Source organism: Fukomys damarensis, unplaced genomic scaffold, assembly GCF_012274545.1.
Source record: "Fukomys damarensis isolate Sample0158 unplaced genomic scaffold, DMR_v1.0_HiC HiC_scaffold_26, whole genome shotgun sequence".
Classification (NCBI taxonomy): domain Eukaryota; kingdom Metazoa; phylum Chordata; class Mammalia; order Rodentia; family Bathyergidae; genus Fukomys; species Fukomys damarensis.
In genome coordinates, this window is record NW_022900938.1 from 15,395,102 (window position 1) to 15,413,332 (window position 18,231).

The 18,231-nt window shown below is 38.0% G+C and overlaps 1 long non-coding RNA gene across 2 annotated transcripts; it reads left to right on the forward strand.

Annotated features, from left to right (window-relative positions):
* The first annotated feature begins 13,997 nt into the window (after window positions 1-13,997).
* LOC104870972 lies at window positions 13,998-17,338 on the forward strand. 2 transcript variants are annotated; one of them, XR_782677.2, is made up of 3 exons: window positions 13,998-14,213; window positions 14,349-14,435; window positions 16,778-17,338. It is a non-coding gene; the product is annotated as an uncharacterized LOC104870972 (long non-coding RNA). The 2 variants fall into 2 exon arrangements; XR_782676.2 differs by having other exon boundaries at window positions 17,225-17,338.
* Window positions 17,339-18,231: the final 893 nt, after the last annotated feature.

Sequence of the window (18,231 nt, forward strand, 5' to 3'; positions counted from 1 at the left end):
AATTTGCAAGTTTAACATCTGTATGAAAGATCAAGAATGCTGCATAAAACCCTTGAGTCTAAAGTTGGCTCACCATTAGTAAAACACCAAGGAGCAAGTGTTTTAATAGCATAGATGATAGCTCTAGAAGAAAAGTGCCTCAGTGCTATTTTAAAACTACTAGGCATTAAAATACCACAAGGAGGATGCTCTGAATTGTTTTTCCATTCTTTAAAATGCTCTGTGCAATTGGGATTGTTTCTGTCAGAATAAATAGTAATTTGGAATTCATCCAAATTAAAAGCCCAAATGAAAAAGGAACATTAGTGGTGAGTAGAATGTTAAAAGTCAACCTTCTCTAGGGCAGATGTGTCTGTGCAATTTAAATAAAAATGTATAGAATCCACATGGAGCAAAGGTAGAATAGATAGATGGAAAGTTTGTAGGAGAGGGAGCCCATATAGCCTTCTATCTAGAAAGCAATTCACATCTAGCTTTTGGAAAAGTACAAAAGTCAAATTAAATTCTGTAATACCATTGTAAAGTCTGCACTAGACTTAAAATAGAGAATATATGTAAAAATGGCACTATAAATTTTTGTGACTTAGTATTTTAGAATTCTGATAAAAGTGTATGCTATAAAATAAAGTGGCCTTTTTATATACCACTGTAGTACTGGGACAGTGGGTGCTGCCTTCTATGAGGAGGCAGGGTAGCATTTCCAATATTACTCACCATTCATATGCAAGAAATCTTAGGACACGTCACCTGGATCTGATTTCTTGCTATGCTGCCAGTACCATCTTGCTCCAGTCATATAACAATGACTTGATGTCACCCATACACAACCACAATGCATCCAGATATCAGTGTAACATCTAACTTTAGTTACTTATAATGTCTAGGAAAAATTCCGGATGGCAGTTCTCACCTGTGCTTGGGCTAAAATAAATGTAGATGTTAAAAACCTAGCTCCCAAAAACAAATCGAAGATTCTGGTGTAGTAGAAAAAAAAGTATGGTGTGGGATCATATTCTTAATTTTTAAAAAGCAAACCTCTGTCATTATCTCATACTATAGGCAAAACACCCAAAATTACAAAACTTCTAAAAGAAAAATATAGAAGAATATTTTTATGACCTTTAGTTACTCAAAAACACCTCAGTTCAAGAAGAAGAACAATAAAAAACATAAACAATTTAAAACTGCTGACAAATTGATATGCTAGACCACTTTCTGGTGCTATAACAGAGTACTTGACATCGGTTAATTTGTAAAGAATTTTTTAGACTTGTGCTGTGTCACAACACAGCGGACAAGTGGAAGATCATGGGAACCGGGGAGGAGAAAGAACACGATGAGGAGAGGCGCTGTACCTCCTTCTCGCTCTCAGAGCAACTCACCCTCAGGAGAAAGGCGTTAACCAGACCTAATCACCCTTTAAAGACCCCATCTCCCAACACCAGCACACTGGAAAACAAGGTTTAGCATGAGTTTTGGAGGAGCTAAACCGTACACAAACCACAGCAGTGGACATTACCCGAATATAAAGCAGATCTGGAAGATATCATTAGGAGAAAAAGACCAACCACAGACTATTAGCAAGCCTCTTACCACTTAAAGGATTTGGTCAGAATATGTAAAGAAAGAGTATGATTCAAGGCAAAGAAGATAAACAACATAAGCATAAACATGTATAAAATATTTCGACAGATATTTCACAATTGAAAAAATACTTGTGGCCAGTAAGTACATGAAAAAGTTCTCAACGTCATTAGTCACAATCTGGCAGTACAGTAGGAGGATACTACATGTCTGTATATTAAATTTTAAAAGCCTGAAAATGCCATGTGTCAGCAAGGTTGCTGAACTACAAGAACACAAATGTATTGTTGGTGGGCATAAAATGTACAGCAACTTTAGAAAACAATTAGGCATTTTCTTGCAGAGCTCAGTATGACTCAACAGTCTCCCTTCTAGGGATTTACTCAGAAGTAAACAGTTTCCCATACAAAAACCTGTATAAGACTGTTTACAGCACTTCAAAAAATAACTCAAACTAGGAACAGCTTAACGTTTGTTAACTAGTGATGAAATGTTATGGTACATCCATAACATGCAATGTTACTTAGCAACAACAAGGAGCACACGGATGTTGCATGCACCAGCTTCCATAACTCTCAGATTCATAATGCTCAGTGATAGGCTCGACCAAAAAGACTACATGTTTTTAAATTCCATTTATAAAAGATTCCTGGAAAGGCAACACCACAGAGTCAGATCACAGATTACACACTGCCACTGGCTAGGATGAGATGAAGGAACAAAGCCTATTTCTAGAAGAGATGTTCGGCATCTCAGTTGTGGTGGTTGCACACCTTTTTACACTGACACAACTCATGGAGCTATAGAACTAAATGTGCACATTTTACTGTATAAAAAAGCTTAATTATCTCAACCTTCAAACAATAATCAATGCTGGTTTAGACCAAGGTTCGAAGAGACAAAAATGGAAAGAATTGAAGGACTAGTGGATTCAGAGCATGTCTTAGAGGAGAGTCAGCAATAATGGCTATGGAGTAACGGAAAGAGGAATTAAGAAAGTTTCCTATGCTTTTGGACTGAGTAACTGGTGTGCAGTAAAATGACATTTGCCGAGAATTTAATACAGTTCTTGGCAGACAATATGGCCTCAGTAAATGTTACCTTTTATCATTTTTAGTTAGCATAAAGTTTCTTCAAAAGCAGTCCTGTATGAATAGTACCAAATACATACCCACAAATAATATTAGTGAGGTATAAAGTGGCTAATTTGTCACTTTGTACTAGTACAGTTTTTTTTTTACCTCTTTTTGAATATAACTTTGAAGAGCGTATAAAGAAAGGGTCTGTTATAATGAATTCCTCCACTGTGTGCTAGTGATCATGCTAAATTTAGGAAGGTAATCTAATGGTAAGCAAAATACATCTGGAATCTCAATGAATTTGTGTCATCATAAAATTTACAAGTAAACATTCAATGACAATAGAAGGCATCCCTACCACAGTGACTGGGCCCTCAGCAGAGGCTGAAGACGGAGAGGCAAGGAAGGTACTATCATGGAACTTCAAAGCAACTGAGGACAATTATGAGTAAACTGGAAAAGGCAAGTGATAGTGCGTTGTAGGAGGAAGGGAGAGAAGATTAATAGTAGGATCTCTTCGAAAATCCAGAAAGAATGTTATTGCCCAGCTGCAGCACTACTATTGCTACAGCTGAGGGTGGGGAATGGCTGATACACAAGGATCACGAGGGGCGAGGCAAACAGAGTCCAAGACAAGTTGGGCTTGATGAACCAACCCTTGGAAATACGGGCGGAGAGTGTAGGCTTTTAAAGTAGGAACAACCCATTCTCGTGTATGGTAATTTACCTGGGCCTCGGTGTGGTGTGGACGGTTGGAAAGGCGAGAACCCAGCTGATGGAAGGACTGCGGAGGTAGTGTAGTGGGAATGGAGACAAGGGATCCAACAAACTTTTGTGACACTATGAAATTCAGGAACTGATGGGGTACCAGGGTTACAAGAGTTAACAAGGATGCTTACCTTTCTGACTGATGTATCTCGGAGGCTGGTGATAGCAATGATTAGAGCTAAGAAATGCTGGAGAGGTGTAAGCTGAAAACAAAGATGATACCCTCGTGGCGTAAAAATGCTAGTCATCTGCTAAATCCAGGCTTTTCTCTTTTTACAACTAAACGCTTCTTATAGTCTGAAATGTAACTCTTCTATTGCCAACTTCTACTTTTATTCTTTTAAAAACAATTTCTTCCCTATGTTTACTGCACATTTTCTTTTTTCTTTTTTTTGGACCACGGATCAAACTCAGGTCCCTGCGCTTGAAAGGCAAGTGGTGGAACCACTGAGCTAAATCCTCAACTATTTACTGCACATTTTAATTCAGGAACGGATGCAAAAGGACTTTGGAAGCCACAGCTGCTTATTGCAAACACAGTGGTAAATGGCTCTTTTGTTTTGTTTTGTTTTGTTTTTGTTTTGTTTTGCCTCCTTCTTTTTGAACTCTTGAAATAATCTGAATTTAGGTGGAACCAAGTTTTGTCTTTTAAATTTCATGAAGTTTTTATCTACTGTAGTCATGACTTATTTCCCTTCTAGATAGCTTTGGAAATATTCCTATCAATTGCTTTCTGTTATCTGGGACCATGTCCTTCTATGTAGAGATCAAAGATCATCATGCTTAGCTTCTTTAAAGTACCCAAGTACATTGGAAAAATCCTGTGAATTACTTGGGAACTTAATTCATATTTTCAAAATGACTATAACTCCTCTCTGGAATTTCTTCATTGAAGAATTTGACTTCAAGTGTCATTCTATTTTCTTTAGACTTTTTGTCAAATCTTTGAGCATCAATCCGATCTTTATGCTAAATATCAGTCTTTATTTCTTTTGTTTTGCTGCACTCCTTTTATTCTCCTTCTACCCATTTAACTTTGTCCTTTAAAAATAAAATTTATAAGATAAGAAAATTTAGCCTTCAAAATGCCCAGTAACTAGATATTAGAAAATATAAGCTATAGTTGGTTAGAGTGTATCTTTTTTTTTTTTGAATGGTGGGACAACAATATATATTATCCTAATTGCAAAATCACCATGAACACACAAATCAAAAAATACAAAATGCATGACTTTCTTCCATCACTCATCAGTTGAAAATAGTTAATGAACTCAGGTAAAGCCATATCACATTACCACGAGTGAATGAGAATGCCATAATCAAATTTTAAATTATGGTTTGACTTTGGCTATAAATGTGATTGATAGCATAAATGAAATAGAACCACTGCAGATTCACTGTACAGTAATGCCTCTGTTCACAAAAGCCTCTGTTTGCAAACAATTTGGTTCACAAACAGAAGTGTTGTGTTAAAATTTGTGAATCCATGGATTCACAAACTGCATTGGGTGACAAACAAGACCACCATCATCTTCTCTGCGTAAACAAAAATGCAGCCTTCTTCTCCAAAATTGTGAAACAAATTAAATTCATAAACAGAGGCACCACTGTACTTGCATATCTGCATAATATCTGATTTTTAAAGAAACCTTAGGCTCTGATTGAGAAAAATGATGCTTGATAATGAGGAATCTAGTGAAGAATGTGGTCAGTATACATTCTATCTGAAATTATAAAATATCTGCATCTTTTATACCAAATAAAATGCATAGTTACACAAGGGAAAAGCTGGTAACAAAGATTCACCCAGAGTGCTGCCTGAGTGTCACACAGTCCTGGGAGTGGGCACAGCAGCAGCAATAACTGTATGGCTTGAGCTTGACATGACTGCAGCCATCTTGAACCCTAACTGCCATCATCGCCCCAGAGTAACCATAAATGAGTTCTGTGGTTTAATTTCCCAGCAAACTGCAAATAGACAAAACCACTACAGTGATATGTATAGCCTTATGTCCAGACCCTGGAGCCAGGAATGTGTCTCTTTGATTTTAACTTAAGATAAGCCAGGTATGTCTAGCTAGGATGAAGTCACTTTCAAACTGACCAGAATATACACATCTCCTTCTTATCAAATTGTGAGGAGTCACTTATTTGTGCTGCCGCCAGGCCCTTCCTTCTGCTAGCAAGACCGTGGATCAGTTGCACTCTCTGCAATCGTGGATCTGTCTGCCTCTTTTCTGTCTCACAGCACCTTGAGACCCGTCCTTATACCCTGGGATTGCATAGCTTCACAGCACCCTCAGTGTTAGCAGAGCAACGGGTGAACTTTTTGACACAGCGAGGATTTCACTGTAATATTTGATCAGGAAGCCAAAATATATCCTAGGCTTTTTATTTATCATATTTGATTTACAGGGGTAAAGTAATCTTGAAACTAAGAACCTCTGGAGAAAATCTGTGTGACGTGTCAGTGAACACTCTGCTTGTTTGGAGATATTTTTGTTCAGTATTATACAATTTTCTCTTCTAGTGTGTATGCCTCTGAATAGAAAAATATCAAGTACTACTTGACTATATAATGGCAATTATGAACACGATCAGTTGGTATGTCTACTTCACTCGAGAATACCTACATGCATAAAGAGGGACCCAGAATAAGATTAATTTCTGCCTTGAATCTCTAATAATTCAATATTTTCCTACTCCAAGGCCACAGCTATTCTTTTATAAAAATCTAATAGCTTCCCAATAGTTAATATATTGGGATTTTTATAAAATGGCATGTATCCACTAAAAAGTTTTCAATATTTGGAAAATTATATTTTATAATCATACATTTTTAAAAGCTGGCCAACAATCGACTTGACTCAGAAATTCCTTGACTTCTAAATTTCACAGATATGACTGGATTCTAAAGTCATACCAGCTAGGAAGTCATAATAATACTGGCTTATGGACAGGATGTGTTAGTTTCTTCTCAGTGGCAGTACCTACAAGAATAAGGACAGAGGATTTGCTCTTTTGACAAATAAATCAGGTGTTAACTGTGTGGTTTGGTTCTATATGAAACATTGATCCTATATCAACTGTTTCCCCATATTATCAATTATTCTCTGATAAGAAAATATCCAGATTTCTAAAAGTATAAATGTTTTAATGGTTCTATGCCTAGGAAAATAAACTTTTTGTTATACTAAGTGAGCGTTGAATATATGAAAACAAGTACCCGATTGCAGGGAATATGGACTGATTGGTAGTTTAGCAATGAAATAAAAGAATGATTTGATTGTGATATATGAATATGTTGGCTAGTTTGTGAAAAATAAATTTTTGGATGAGTTGTTGTAAAAGAAAGAAAAGATAAAGGATGAAAAAAAGACAACAAAAGTCACAAAATGCAGTAAACAGGGAAACTGCGTAATTCCACCACACCTTTGTGTTCCAAACCGTCATCTCTTCTGAAAGTCGTGGAGAGAGATGATGTACTTGGAGGGTGACCATGTGCAGACTTAGGTTCTTAGTCTGTGCTCTGTACATAAGTGATGGCAGTCTTCAACATAGAAAGAACCACCAGGTCTCGCAAAACCCAGTCACTCAATCTCAATATATCTAGACTGTCTACATTTCCCTGTATTTGCCTTAAAAGTGGCCTCAAATATCTCTGAAATTCTTCTTTCAAGTAAACTCTTATGCAAAATATAATGTGCAAAACAGGTGAAGACTGAAATTCTTGGGCCAGGGATTTAGCTCAGTGGTTCCACCACCTGCTTCGCAAGTGCAAGGTCCTGAGTTCGATCCCCATTATAAAAACAAAAGAAAAAAAGAAAGAAATTCTTAGGTTTAGGACAAGACACAGGATGAAGGTCAAGTGGCCCACAGTTGCAGCCATTACTAGACTTTTTCCTTCTTTCCCCACGGGGTAGATCCCAGGGAAGTTTTATAGACTCTCTATGTTCAGGGGTTTAAAATGCCTAAAACAATTACAAGGAAACTTCAATTTCCATCTTACTGATGAAAATGTTTTTTCTTCATATTAGATCTACTGTTTGTTGACCATCAAATCCCTGACTGAAGGACAAGTGGGTTTTGTTTTAAAAAGTGGTATTCATCACTTTTTGCTCCCCATATTTATTGTTTCATAACTATGGCCTTACTTTTATTTAAAATTTGGTTTAATGTAGCAGACTAAAAAACTGCGTTTATCACCATTACTGTGATGGAGTGATAGTAAAATCACCATCATCAACAGCATTCACGGGACACAAAAGAAGAAGGAGAAGGAAGAGAGAAAGAAGAAGAAAAGGAAGGAACGGGAGGAGGAGGGAGAAGGAAAATGAAAAGGCCCAGCTATCGTCAAATGTTGGGAAGATGGAAATTTGCATTCTCTGGGCCCCTGGGAAGTAAACTGACTTACGCCATGGCATGAGAATGTACAGATTTCTGATTTATGCCAGAGTAGGTTCAGCAGTTGGGGGAGCGAAAAATGGGGTTAAAAACAAGAGGGTTATTTTACCTCAGCATCCACCCTTCAATTATCCTGCCAGAAAACCATTTAATCTCTGGAGGACTGGGACTCAAAGACATCTTCTTATAAAAGGAGATGAAAAGAAAGTCGGGATACTTTGTTCCAGCCCACTTTCCCTATTTAGATTCCAGACTACTGGTAAAGAGTGATTCAACACAGAGCAAAGGCAAAAGGAAGTCTGAAGTGGAATCCACACCATTCCTAGACCGCAGCCAGCCCAGACTACAGCAGAAAACAGGCTGCTAGAGGTCTTCTCCAGGAGTAATCTTTCCTTATTAGCATTGCAGTACTTGTAAAATTATGCATATGTGCTAGTGTGATAAAAATATTTTTCATTAAAAACGAATGTGTGATGGTTGATTACCATTTAAGGGAATATATAGCTTTCTAAAGACAGTAGAGTTCTAAGAATCTTTTATTTTATCCTTTGAAACATACTATATCAATTATTTCTTATCTAAATTAATTTTTAAAATATTGTTTTCAATTAATACTTTGGAGGGAGAGTAGTGATAGGAAAGCTTGTGCAGCAAGCTTTTATTGTATGTTACAGCATGCAATAAAAAGCTTAGACAAGGATAATTTACCTACAGAATCTAGATCCTCTTTTATCATTTAGATGGCATCCCTTCATTTGACTGTGTATTGTCCAAAATTAATTTGCGGGCATATTATATCACTGTAGAGTACTAATGTAAAAAAAAACACAAAAAGCAGAAAAACAAATTATTTTTTTCCATACACTGCATAAATGGAATTCACCCTCTTTATAGTCTTGAGAGGTTACTTACTTTCTGGCAAAACCAACTGCAAAGATTTCCAACTAGAAACATATTTCGCATGATAACAGGTTGAAGTCATGAATCACTTGGTAACTCATTAAAGTGACTCACATCAAAAGATCCCTTAGGAATTTAGGGAAAAAGGTAGTTAAGCAATTAATGAAGTTATTTAAAATCCTGATATGGTTGAACCTGCTTTGAAGGCTGCTAGGGATTAATATTTATTGAATAGATTGTCAGTTTTAAGCCAAAAAAAGAAAAGTGACAGAAGTCATCCTAGTCTAAATAGAAAACTGGTAGCCCATTTGGAGCATATTTTATTGCAGTAGTTGACACCGTTATAGTCTGTACCATTATAGCACCATACAAAAGCCATCATTCTCAAGCTGAAATTAACATTGCTGTTATTTTTTATTAAGAATTGGCTCTAAACCCAATCATTCTCTGCACTGATTTACATTTTAGTAGTTGTCATCTAGCACCAAGAGGGAACATGTCAGAGTATAAATGCTCTCTGATGAGACATAAGGTATTAAAATTGATAGCAAATGACAGAATAGGAGAAGAGCATTTTGCTGGTATTGTTTTCACTTGTCCTGAACAGTGTCTGTTATGGCTTCTTTCCTGAGACTATCTGCTCACTCATGGTTGTGCTGGTTCAGAGTCTGTTATTACCAATGGAAACGTACAGGGTGTGGGCTCAGTGCTATGTAATTAGCTGTTAGCTTTTGCATAAAGTACTAAAGATGCATTCAGTATTGTAAAGATCTTTGTCTATATGAATGTAATAGCAGAGTTGATTGACAGAATTAAAGGTCTGGAAAATAGTTCACTAGTTTCCTTAATTGTAAGAAGATTGGGGGAGAGGGAAGTGCAGATTGAATCCTGAGTCTCCTCACTGAGCTACAAAACACCCTCCCTTATATCAATATATTTAAAAAATAATATAATTAGTAGTTTCACCCCAATTTCCAGAACTACAACTCAAAAAAAAGTAATATATTTAACTTCATACCATTTAATTTTATAACTACCTTCAACTGAAAATACCCCTGGGCCTCTAAAATTCCCAGTTTGGATCTCTCTCACCTCTGAAATACTCTGAAATAGGATTGCAAGTAAAAGTTAACATATATGAGAACAAGCTTTAGAGGTTAGGAGCTGTATCATCTCAATTTTCCTGTATGTACCACAATATCAGACACACCAACAGTATTATAAGTGTTACAATGTAAGGCAATTTTGTTATTGTTATATATAAATATTAATATATGTTGATTGGGTTCTCCGCTCTGGGCCATGAAGAGAATGCATAAACGAGATACTCTACTTACAGAAAGCCTGTGTCACATCGTGCCTTCAAAGTTTCCCTGTCCCTTGTCCAGCTTTCAACAAAGAGGAACTCTTGGCAAAGGTGAGAGGAATCATCCCTGTTGTTCTACCTCCATGCTGAACATCACTTTGCTCTAGGAAAAAGAATTAAAAACTAAAATTACAATAAAATCTTCAGCTCCCAATTTTCAGCATGCCATGGCAACGGCCATGCTGGAGTTGGGGGTTAGGCTTGCAGCACAAAGGATGGGAAGCTCACATACTTCCCTCGTACAAGGTCTCCAAATAGTCAGAAAGGTGTGGAAATAGAAACAAAAGTTTGGTGCCAGTAGCCAAGCATCGGGAATCATGCTCTAAAACCTACGTCCTGACAAAGTCAGGGTCTTGACATGCATCATTAGTGTCTTGTGAGATGTCAAGCCAGGTAAGTGACAAGTCAAACAAAATGTACAGTCAAAATGACTTCAACCAAAGAGAGCATTTGTGCTATAGATTCAGTTTATATCTCACCATCCAGGAATGAGCCAATACACACATGCCCAAATAATTTTACCTCTGAATAAGTTAGACAATCTGTTTGGTTTGAGCTAAGGTAAGAATGTTTCTCACAGTTAGCTGGAATACTGCAAAAATACAAGTGTGTCTATGAGTGTCTCTCCTTCCCAACTTTTCATTTAAGAAAAGTATCAAGAATGTAGCATTAACATCTTTGAAAAGTAAGGTTGTTTTGTGCCTGAGTAAGATATCATATAAATGAATGATCTTATCGCTGTAATCTAGCAAAAATTTCCTAGTAGGATTCTCTCCTCAAGCAATGCTTTCTATCTGGGGGCTTTGTACTTCTCATTGGTGATTCTACAATAAAACTTAGGAGACATCAGAATCTGTCTTCAAGCAAGACATTGGAAAGGCCAGGTCTCTTGTCGGTGCAGATTTCTCTTGTTGGTACAGATTTCTCTCCTCTTTGGTTGTATCTTCCCTGATCATAAGAAAGCTGCCAGGTGCACCCTGGTCTGTTTAGAATGCTGTTTTGCTACGTTTTTCCTTCCTCATTCATCAAATCCAGTCTTCCTCAGACTTGGCTAACATGTCTGCACAGACACACCATTTGAGCCTAAAGTTCTATCATTTTGATCCTTTTTCTTGCCTCACAGTCTCTCTACACAGTGTCTACCTTGTCCTCAGGTTTCTTATGTTGCTTTCCTCCTGTGATATTTCTGTAATGGGTATTCTAGTCTTGTCCCTAATGCCAGCAAAATGTTGTGCTCACCATACACAGGTAAATGTACCCGAGCTATGCGGGACATGGGTTTTTGCGCCATCGAGATTCCTGCAGGCGCGACACAACCATCAGCAGGGAGCCGTTGCGCTCTGCGATGGACATGGTGAGCTGGTACACAAGGCACCTTGAGAGGCTGCACAGCTCCATGCAGTTGTAAAGTAGGAGCACACACTTCTTTTCTCCCAAAGTCTAGGTGGCGTGACATCCCTTGACCATGGAGGCAACAAACATTAGGACGCTTCCATCCCGATTTTCAAGCTCATCTCACCATATAGTCCTTAATAGCTGGCGAAGCTCCGTGAGAGCTGTACTATTCCCAGGGGCTGCGGGAGCTGTTCTGAAGAATGGAGATCAGTAAATGGCAGAAACAACATAGAAATAAGCTCATCAACTCTCCCGGAAGGATCGAGCTTCTAAGGCAGACGTGGGCTTTCATTCAAGGATTTGGAATGGATTAAATAATCCTGTTTAGTTTATTTAAACACAAAGCCTTCAGTCGTATCTACACAACTTTACCAAACCTAAGTTTTTTTTCCTGTGTGTTACTTGGCATGAGGATGTGCAAAAGTTTCCTAATATGATATTCTTATAGCTTAGAAAAATTAATACCTCCTACCATGCAACCTTGTAGGATCATGTGCTAATGAAGAAGATGCTCTAATAATTAGGCCTAGAGCCCACTGAATGTAACACCTTCCAATTAGCACTCCCCAGCATGAATACTGCCATTATAATTAAACAACAAAGACAAAAATGGGTATCAATCCACATAATAGAAAATAATTGATGAAGTTGGAGGGCGTGATTATTTGTGATTACTTTACAGTCATGCACAAAAAGTAGGAGAACCACAGCTAGTGGTTAATCTCTGGCTACCTCTTTGAAGATAATGAAATTGGCTTCCTACTGATGATTATTCATTAACAATTAATTCTTTCTCAGTGATCTGCCTCATTTTCAGCTTCTCACTACAAACATGCAATGGAATAATTACAAGTGGAAATGAAAAAGCAATTAGTGGCAGATAATGCCAACATCTGATTAAAAAACAGTAGAACAGATTAGCAGTTCCGTAACTGCAAGTCTGCTGCCTTCAGCGGGGAGGTGTAAGTCACCCAGTTATACTGTACCTCAAGCTGTGCTTTCTTTTTTATTGCCTCCCCTCCATCATGATCTGCCACATTCAATGTGCTCTCTTATTCTAGGGGGCATTGAATTGTTGTAAATACTTTCTAAAGATTAAGTACCATTTCAGCAGATCTGTGGTCCTATGAGTAGGCTAGAATTCCAAAAGGCACTCTCTCAAAATATGATGACAAATCACATATCTAAATACATACTTTTCTTTATGGATCATGGAAAAAGTCATCACACTCACTCACTTTAGTGTCCCCTTAACCTTTGTTTAGTTAAGTGTCTTCAGAAGAAGAGCATCACTGAATCCAGGAGGTTAGAAAGAGGCAGCTTCACTCTTTTCCTATCTGCAGCAATGGTTGCTTGGGTCTTGCTGGTTGGCCTCTCACTTCGCATGCTGTGGGACATAAACTTCATCACCGAAGCATCTTCAGTGGATTCTTATTTAACACTGTCAAGGGTTGAAATAGTTTTGGCTTGTGCATAAATAATATTTCAATAAAAGTCTTATCATTTCATTGTTCTCAGGAGTCTAGCTGGCAAGTTAAAAGCACTTCATACCCAGAGAGTGTCAAGACCATCTGATAGAAGTAAGAATCAATGTTCTTTTAAATAATTTGGAAGATATGTCAATATGAAAATAGGAGAGATTTTTGTCGTGGAACTTGACAAGGTGTAAAGCAAAGGTAAAAATATAGAACAGAGCTGCTCTGCTGATTTAAGACATTGAGTTTTGAAAAGAACTGTATTAAAAGAATGAATCATGTATTATATATTATTCCACCAGATCCACAAATGTCAAAATAATAAAAAGGTAGGTATACAAAGAACCAATACTGAGCTGATCTGCAGCAATATGGTGTCCTTTATGATCAGTTGAACATCTATTCAGATTTCCCAATTCTTGGTCAATGGCTGTTAACAATTTGGCTTTCGCCCCTGAATACAGCAAAACATTACTAAGGGTTTTCTGTGTACCCAGAACTGTACAGACGCATTGACATTAATAGGACATGGTATGACAGCCCTCAAAGAGCTGGGAAAAAACATGTGCAAAGAAATGAGTGGAACAAATGTAATTATTATAACATATGGGGTATTTACTGGGAATAAGAGGGGTACTACAGGACTCACGACAGATAAACTGTGACTAAAAAGACTTCATAAGCAGATGGTGCTGGAGCTAAGTCTCAGAAAAGGAATTTATTCTTGTTTCTTTCTTTTCTTTTTTTTTTTTTTTTGACATATGGAACAATGGAGCACAGGACATTCCAAGAATCCCAAGAAGCATAAAAAGACGAATAAAGGCACTGAGGTAGGAAACAGCCTGGCATGATTTGAGAATCAGAGTGATTCCTTATAATTGGAAAGCAGGGCATCAGGATGAAACTAGCAAAGAGAGTGTGCTGGAGAGACAGGTAAGTTTCAGCTCAAGGAGGGCTAACATACCAAGCTCATGAATTATGACTTTATAAAGTAAAATCCTTCTTCTTCCTCCAGCAGGTATTTACTAAGGTGACACTTTGATCATTTTGCGATTTGAAAGTCACAGATCACTTTCATATATTCTGGGAAGTTCTCTATAAAACCTAAGTATCATGTGAAACGTGGTTGTGACTTGTTTATAGTAACATAATCCTATTGATGATGACGTACCTTGGGTCTCTTTGGCATCTTTATTCTGACAAACTAACCATTCTGTCACATCAGTGGAAAATCTCTGAAAGGTAAGAAGTGAACTATCAGGACTTTCATAAATTAATCACTGTCCTTGACTCTGTGAAAAGCCTAGTAAGGTTTCAGGAGCGATAGGATGTTGGTGGAAGTTACGAAGCATTCCTGTGCCTCCATTTTTTTCACAGGCTGCTTGTATGGATGAAGGAGCCTAACACACTGGGGAATGGGATAAAACCACGAGCCTAAAGGAACCATAACACCATACAGAAAAGGTCAGATCAAATGGAATGAAACATCAATCTTCTTAAGCAAATAATGGATCACAAGTGAAAATAATGTGATACATTTTAGTAAATACAATCAGGTACCAGGTGTGGGGAAGTGTGAGCTGAGGTGTGAGCACAGACTATGGCAGAGGCACTCACACCCACTCTGGAGGGCTTTTCTCTCTGACGTGGATTAACTGTGTTCTTAAACTCCCTATTGGAGATGAGTGGAGAGAAATGCAGAACTCCAAAGAATTCAAAGCTTGAAGTATCTGGGTGTTTTGTTTTTGAACTTAGATTCTCAGTGGTGTGGAGGTTCCAGGTGATATTAGATTTTTCTGAATTATAAGATAAGTGTCGAAGCTGGAGAAGTGAGAGCTGAAGAGTGAAAGAACAGGCTATGAAGGAAATTTGACCAAGCTTCTTTTTTACCAATGTGTTTTGCTTACTGGTAATGCTTGTACCTCTTTCCATTTCCAGTCTACAATGATTGGAACAACCTATTAAGACCATATGCAGCATGGTAGTGTATGGAGATCTACATAATGCTGATGACTCTCACTTTTGTTCCTTCAGCTCTGACCTCTCCTCTATGCTCAGCTGGTGCATCCACTGCCCACCCAGCATCTTCTCCAGATGCCCAGTGAGCACTTCAGATCATCAGGTTTTAAACTCAACTTTTGATTCTCATCCCCCTCCAACACACGTCTCTCCCCACCAAAGTCCCCTAATCAAAGCATGACCCTAAAAACACAGGCGTTGTCCTTGGCTCTTTGTCTTACCTTCTACATTCTAATCCACCAACAAATACTGTTTACCTTGCAAATGCATTAGAATCTTGCCATATGTGATCACTTCTTTCTCTGTCATTAACAAGCTTCTGTCACCCAAACCTCTGCAGTAGACTTTTAGACATTTCCCTGTTCCATTCTTTTCTACCTTCTCATTTGATAAAGCTGCAAGGAGGAAAATCAGGAGTTCAGCTCCAGAGGCACTGAATTTACTAGAACTGTCTGCTGCCACCTAACAAGTACGGGTTAAGAGCCTCTGGGGTGGAAGGCAGGGAGATCTGGGTCTTTCTTTCTTTCTTTTTCTTTCGTTTTTCTTCTCTTCCTTCCCTCCCCTCCCTACCTCTTCCCTCACTTCTCTTTCCCTCCCTCCCTCCCTCCCTTCCTTCCTTCCTTCCTTCCTTCCTTCCTTCCTTCCTTCCTTCCTTCCTTCCTTCCTTCCTTCCTTCCTTCCTTCCTTCCTTCCTTCCTTCCTTCCTTCCTTCCTTCCTTCCTTCCTTCCTTCCTTCCTTCCTTCCTTCCTTCCTTCCTTCCTTCCTTCTCTCCTTCCTTCTTTCCTTCACAAATCACCTGCATTTACTGTCTGCTGAAACTCATGGACCAAATGTCTCAGAGAGGAGTTAAGGGAGCAGACACCAAGTGGTGAGGAATGACAACACATAAGGGCCCAGAGGAGGAGGATGGAAGAGGTGGGTAGGAAATTGGGGGAGTGATTTGGTAGAAGTCCAAGGAGGTGACAGGTGGGGACAGCTGGTACAACCAATTCTTCCCAGAAGCTTAGCAGTGAGGAGAAAATGAAGCAGGAGAGAAATATGTAGTCAAGAGGACAAGGTTATGTGCATAGATGAAATGTGAGCATACTTCTAAGCAAATGAGAATTATACATTTGAGGGGAGAGATATAAAATAAAAGCAAGGTGGATACACAGCACTGCCCTAAGAAGGTAGGGTGTCAGAAGATCAGAAGCATAGCTGATTAATTTTTGAAGTTCGTATCTTAGAAAATAAACACTTAAGGGCTTTTCCAAAAAACAGTTGAGAGCTAGGTATAGTAGTGCATGACTGTAAACCCAGCTCTCAGGAGGCTAAGGCTGGAGGATCCCTGTGAGTTTGAGGCCAACCTGCACTACATAGTGAATTCAAAGCCAGCTTAAATTACATAACAAGACCAAGACCCTGTCTCAGAAAACCAAAACAAAGGAACAAACTAAATTTACAGTTGACATATCTAGATACACATTTTATATCTCAAAATTACTAGGGAGAGCAAATATCTGATAATGAGATAAAGAAAATGAATATGACAAGGAAATGTGTTAATATAGACCACGTCACACAAAAAATGTGGAATCAATGCCCAAAAGCATTCTCCTTTTCCAAGTATTTATGGAAATGTTTATCAAATAAGTATCTATAACTTTCAGAATATTGTAGTTACTTCCTTCGACAAATTTTTATGAGGTTATCCAGGCCAATATAATAAACCAGCTCTTGGTAATCAGGATATGTATCTCTAATATTCAGATCTGCAATTATCCTGTCCATTTTTTTTTTATTTCAGGTGGAATAACAGAAATTTACAAAAATACTCATTTACAAGTCCAATTTAAATTATGCATTTGTTCTTTTACATTGCACAAAATCTATCACCAAAAGCATGAAGATTTTCCTCCAGCTACTAATGGACGCAGTAATTGTAACCAAGGCTGACACTTTCTCAAAGCTGAAAAAAAACTGATAATTCAATTTGTTGTCCTTAATGTGGCTGAAAATCTTCATGGCTTCACTAGGTCCTTTTGAAATTTTTCAAAACCATCTCTGGTGGTGAGATTTGCCCCATGTGTGAAGCAGGGAGAAGATCTTGTTTCCAGTACAACAGCTTGAATCCATGGAACAAGCCATTCTTATTGGACACCAACGCCTAAGCACCATCTGCCTAAGCCAATACATCGCTTTTGTGTTATTGTTTATCTTGAAATTATTGATAATGTTAAAATCTCTTTTTCAGTTGTAAGATTTAACAAAGGGTGGTCGAACAATACGTCCTCCTGGGCTCCTTTATTCAGCTCCTATCTGACAAACACTGAAAGATCAGCTGTATCACTAATGTCAGGGAATTCGTCTGCAGGGAATGCCATGGGCTTCATTGTATCCACGATAATAAACACTGCTCTGTACTCGGGTCAAATGTGTCAGTGGATTTGAAAGAGTTGCCCCATCGTATCCTTTTGCCTTGATTTGTCTTGTAGGTTATCACTTGCATTATTTGGCAGCTGATCTGATAAGAGTCCCACCAAATTCTTGAGCAGCTCCAATCCTGCCAATGAAAACCAACATTATAAACAAGGGTTTTACTGTGTTGCAATTTCAACTCCTGCCATCCACTAGTGAGGTTCAGAGGCTTTGAATATCTCCTGGTTTGCTTTTTAAAATTCCCATTGTAATCTTTTCACATTTTAAAACTGATGGTTGAGATAGAATGTGTTCCTACTAGGTCTTTGAGTGATCCCAAACACATTGCTCCTAATGAAGAAATTTATGCTCGTTGACAGTCCATTACAGTACAAATTTCAAATAATTTTCACTATATGTTCATGGTACTTTGGTTTTCTTTGCAGCTGGTGCTCAATAACAGTAACAGATGGCTTCAGGTGATTCATCAATTTGGTCTTCCCACTCTTCCAAAAGCATATGACTGATTTCATCACAATCACCACATCACCTGTTTCCATCAGTGTCTTTAGCACTATGCTTTAAAGGACATTTTTTATAAAGCATGATGCATGATAGGTTCAAGAGAAAAGGCAATCAAAAAGGGCACCCTCTCAATTTCAATTCATGATCGATACTTTGCATATTAAAGTGATGTCTGTGCAACCTTAAAAAGACTAACATGATGGCATGAGGATTTAGTATTTGAGAATCTATATTAGTGAACCAACTATCTATATTTTGTTTCCACATCCCAGTAGTTTAACTCCCAGAAGTGTTAAGAATATGTGAAATTCACATAGT